Genomic DNA, 5,051 nt, shown 5'->3' with positions numbered 1-5,051 from the left:
TCTCTCTCTCTCTCTCTCTCTCTCTCTCTCTCTCTCTCTCTCTCTCTTTCTCTCGATGCGCATCATTCTCAAGCTAAGGGGCAAAACAAACCTTTCATCCCTAGAGTGTTTTACTCAAAGGATTTTGTTAAAGGGGATGGACAAATAATTTAGGTGCCATTTCCATGGACAGCTACTGCTTATTCTTATGCCTCTGAAAGAGGAAAATCAGAGAAATCTTCCATTTTCCTTGTCCTTATAGAGTTCTTTCCTACTCTCTCACACTCCTAGGCACAGGGTGTAACATGAGCACTTCTGGGACTCTCTCCAACTGCCCTGTCCAAGGTTTTTATATAATTCACCTGTAACCTGGATCAGATCTAATCCAAATGGATCACCCACAGGTAAAAGTATGTAGTACAGAGAGTGGCTCACCTAGTCCTGCCTAAATCAGGTGAAGCCACACTGGATCATCCAACATGGGCCTCGGCTTTCCTCTAGTTCATGTTATTCAATGAGAGCCAAAGTGACTGTTAGGTACATTGGTACTCTTTAGGGTTGTATTCCTACTGATGAGATACACATTAGCATTTTTCACTTATTAAAAATATGCTAAATCTATTCACATTTTTCAGAGGGCACACAGGATAATCAACTACTACAGATAACTGAAGCAAATCCTCAGTATTTACACTACCTTTTTTCCTTGGTTGTGATGGTTCTTTCAAAGTAATTGGAGGAACTGGAGGTTCCTTCCAAGGACGTGGGCTCTTCTTATGAAATCTTTTTAAGATTGAAGAAACTGAGGATACATTCACAACAGGGAGAGTTATGTTAGCTTTATGGCAGCAAAACAGAAAATTCATCATGGTTGTGCGTTTGTAACTATGATCTCATTTCCTGTCTCCAGGTAGTCGTCAGAGTCAGACGGTGCTTCAGGAAGGTCACCGCCTTGTGTGATGAAGCATTCCACAGACACTTTAGGTAATGTCTACATGTATGTGGCTGTGACAACAGAAAGAGCAGCAGGACTGGAACGTGTTATATGGACATGGTACCAGACGGGAGTCACATCCTTCTGAGAAACACATGAACACAACCTTGTTCATACAATCCCTCTCTTCTCCCTGATTTCGCTCAAACAATAGAAGGTTCAGAAAGACTTCCCATGAGACTTTCAGGTTTGAAAGATGACTCTACATGGTAAACCATAAGGAAAGGCTCATGCACAGCACAAATGCTCTTTGTTTGATAAATGCAAGATGTTTGTCAGAAATGCTGTTTGTTAGGTACCAGAGGACTTCAGCTAGACTCTGGTAACTGAATTCAGAGTGAGTATTCCACTGGATCCAGGACAGGGAACATGTTTGTTGTTGACTTTTCATTTTTTATTTAATCATGGTATTTACAAGTCATGGAGAACATGTGGTATTGTCTTAGATGAGCTGGGAAATATAGAATATTGTATGACCTCTTATTTTCCACCTTTGGATACCATATTAGTTATAGTCTTTTCATTGTATTCAAATTCTGACAGAAGCCTTTTGAGAGAGAGAGACAGAGAGACAGAGAGAGACAGAGAGAGAGAGAGGAAAGAAAGAGAGAGAGAGAGTCTCTATCTTTCAATCCCTGACTCAAAACTGTACTTTGATCCATAAGTAAAGAGCCCTGGCTTAGTACAAATATGTGGCATTCCTTCTGCATCTTCACCTTGTCACATGTCTTCCAGTGAACAATCTGGACCACTAGGGATTATAGATTCTTCTGTATTTCTCAGAAATACTTAGACGCCAAATCATATTAAGTCAAGTTGTCCCATTAGATGGTATGGCAGGACAAAAATTCTTATATTGGCCAAACCCTGATGTCTTCAACCTGAGCAGGCAAGAAAGGTGGTCTGGCATTTGGATGATATGTATGCATGTGGCTTTCTAGATGACAAACATCCTCAGCCACTATGTGCAGCAGCCATACTAAGTGTAGCTGGAATGGCAGTGTGGGACATTAATGGTACACTAAGTATATACCATCCCTGCTTTATTCTAACTCATCAAAGTCCAGTTTCTAAAAACTCCTCTTCAAGGGGGCATTTGCTGCAAGCGCACTCTCTACATGTGCTTTTTTTAATTTTCAGAAATTAGGCTTAAAATACCTATTTATAAAAGGATGAGTTTGAATTTATGATTCTCTTCACTCCAGTTCAGGAGAACTGTGTTTACACAAATGTGCCCCCATAGGTGCCTATTAGAGACAGTGGTATCAAAACTAGGACCTTTCACATGCTAGGAACACACTAAACCAACTGGACTAGTCATTCTGCCCATATTAGCTCTCTGTGACAAATTCTTTTTATGTCAAAGGTCTGACTGTGAAGGCACTTTAACACATCCAACATCCCAGCCAAACTCTTTCTATGTAACTCATAGCTGTCTATATGGTTCCACTGAGCACTCAGACTCAGCAGGCAGTATGAAGACTGACCAGTAGTGAGAGAAGTAATACTGGAACTCAAATTTGAGCTTACCTTTAAAGATGCATATGTAGCAAAAAGAATGATCCAGCACTGCTCAATAACCAAGTGCCAACAACTATGTAGTCACTGCCTGGTGCACAAAATCCTCCCCAAACTAAAGGCATTAGAGTTGAATGCAGTTATTGTAGACACAGGGCCATGACCGGGTTACTTAGGGTATCGTGTTTTACCCTTTAAATTCCCAAGTTTCACTCCCAATAGAGATCTTATATCATAGTAGTGTACCAGACAAAAGACAGCTAGTATTTATACAATTCTTATCTACAATGTGTGTTGAGAAAGAAATTCTATGATACATACAACATTTGAATCTTTTATGCTCCACCTGTAACTGAAAGGAAAGAAAACATTTTGAGGCTCAGGTCATGCTGAGTTCTGTCTCCATAGTTCTTTGGTTCACCCTGTGTCACAGCACAGTGTAAAGTAGAATAGGAAAAAGACAGAAAAGGACTTGTATAATGCTTTATAGGATGATGTCATGGAGAACCCAGGCTATGTACTTTGTGACAAAAACTAAAATGTGCACCCTTATGTTGACTCAAAGTAAGATCAGAGCACCTTTTGCTGGCAGACCAACTTAATAACATGTTTTGTAAGATCAATCCCTCTATGGGGGAGGGACCCTCTAATTATTTGCATGGATGCTCAGGTTTTCAATGGAATATACCCTCAGGATTCAAATATTCGAGGCATGAAGCTTTCCACTACATAGTTTTGGGGAATGACTCAAACTCAATCTAGATGACAGACTCAAGAAACAAGCAGGAGAGGACCCTTAAGGAAAAATACACATTTTTATAGATGATATGCCTGTTAACTTTTGAATAAATATTATATAACATTTATCTAATGAGGAACCTTTTTATTCAGATAAAAAGGTTTCTGTAGACAAACCATGTTACCTGACACTGGAAGGTTCATGCTCTATTTAAGCAGGAACAAGCTCATACAATTCTATTTCTTCCTCTTCCCTAAGGTAACTCTCTAACACCCACAGTTCACTGTTCAGTTCTGTTGTTCTAATGGGAATTTGACAGAAACATAAGATCACCAAAGTAACTTTTCTTAGAGAAAAGGCAGGCCTTCTTACCTTCAGTGAGGACTCTGATGATGTCGGTTCTTCGTCAGCTGGTGAAGGTGCAGTGGCATTGTCTGGTAAGATGAGGGGGACAGACATTGACAGTCAGCTCATGGTACTGTTTACTACTTATGCAGCGCCTTTGCTTGGTGTGGATAAAAGTACAAGGACTTAGCACATGTGACTAGACCTAATGAACAAGATGGCTGGGCTGCTGCTGAACTGCTTTTCCTTGAAGGTACATTAAAGCAGAGAAAGACATGGAGAGATATGAGTAACAGAATTGATGCATTTCCAGACAGTAGGAACCCAGCACAGCATAAAATAATCTGTCTTTGATTTGTAAGATGAAATACAAGTCTTCACATGTATTCCATTTGGAGGGACCACTGTGCCTCAGTTTGCATGTGGACGTCAGAGGACATACTGTGGGATTCCAAACTTGTACATGTACAAGATAACCCCTACAGGTCAAAATGCTCAGGGAACATTTTGGAAGATGAGTGGAAAGATGATAAGAGACGAAGGAACAGGACATATGCTGCAGGATAGTGTCTTCTAGACATGAAAGGGACGATAACCCCATGAAATCTCAATAGAGTTGCTAAAACAGGGCCTGCATCAGGTCAGCATCTGCTGACCTCCCACCTTAGGTCAAGAGCTAGAGCCAATCAATGATGAGAGAGAGAGAGAGAGAGAGAGAGAGAGAGAGAGAGAGAAGGAATATCAGTTTTATCTAGGAGTGAACCCCCTCATAGCTCGACTTCAAAATAGCAGCACTAAACATGTAGACTTAAGAGCAACATTAAAGGCACTCAAGTGTTTTTGTAACAATAATAGTTATCATAGAAGAGGTTGTGAATTTGAAGGGAGAACATGGGATATGTTGGACTGAGGAGAAGGGGGATAGAATGACATAAATAAAGTATTCAATATTTCATGGACATTGTCATAGTTCATCTCAGCTGTCAAATAGATGATATTCGCACACTGGACATGCAAGTATTAGATTATAGCAATTAGTTTAGCTGAGGTGGGAAGCTAAATAAACTCTGCATGACATTATTGCTTAGGAAAGGATCAAGACTACATTAAAAAAAGAAAAAAGTGAGCTGAAAACAGACATTTATTCTTCTGTTTTGTTTGTTTGTTTTGAACTAGATTGTAGTTTGACTCTGTCACAATTATCTACCTCTGTGGATAGCTTTACCCTGTTTATGGTCTGCAAACTTAAATTTCATTGGAAAACAAACCATTCCTTTTTGAGGTTGTTTTATTTACAATATTTACCACAACTGGGAAAGTAGGTGAGCCAGACATTAAAGTGTAGCTACTGGGAGCAAAAGGTTGGACATTAGGCAGTGGCACCTCCTGAAAAGAGCAAGTGTCCTGGGAAAGACCATCTTCAGATGACCAAGCACACTTACAGACTTTCAAAGCTGCCATTTCCCTAACCTTTAC

The 5,051-nt window shown here is 40.0% G+C and overlaps 1 long non-coding RNA gene across 1 annotated transcript; it reads right to left on the bottom strand.

The window, feature by feature from the left end:
- Positions 1-676: 676 nt before the first annotated feature.
- On the bottom strand, positions 677-4,711 carry LOC114613653. The gene is made up of 3 exons (XR_003710213.1): positions 3,603-4,711; positions 2,813-2,843; positions 677-781 (listed from the first exon to the last, which is right to left on the bottom strand). It is a non-coding gene; the product is annotated as an uncharacterized LOC114613653 (long non-coding RNA).
- Positions 4,712-5,051: the final 340 nt, after the last annotated feature.

The sequence above is a fragment of the Grammomys surdaster genome, unplaced genomic scaffold, assembly GCF_004785775.1.
Source record: "Grammomys surdaster isolate TR1022 unplaced genomic scaffold, NIH_TR_1.0 126268, whole genome shotgun sequence".
Classification (NCBI taxonomy): Eukaryota; Metazoa; Chordata; class Mammalia; order Rodentia; family Muridae; genus Grammomys; species Grammomys surdaster.
This window is presented reverse-complemented; position numbering and strand designations above follow the sequence as displayed.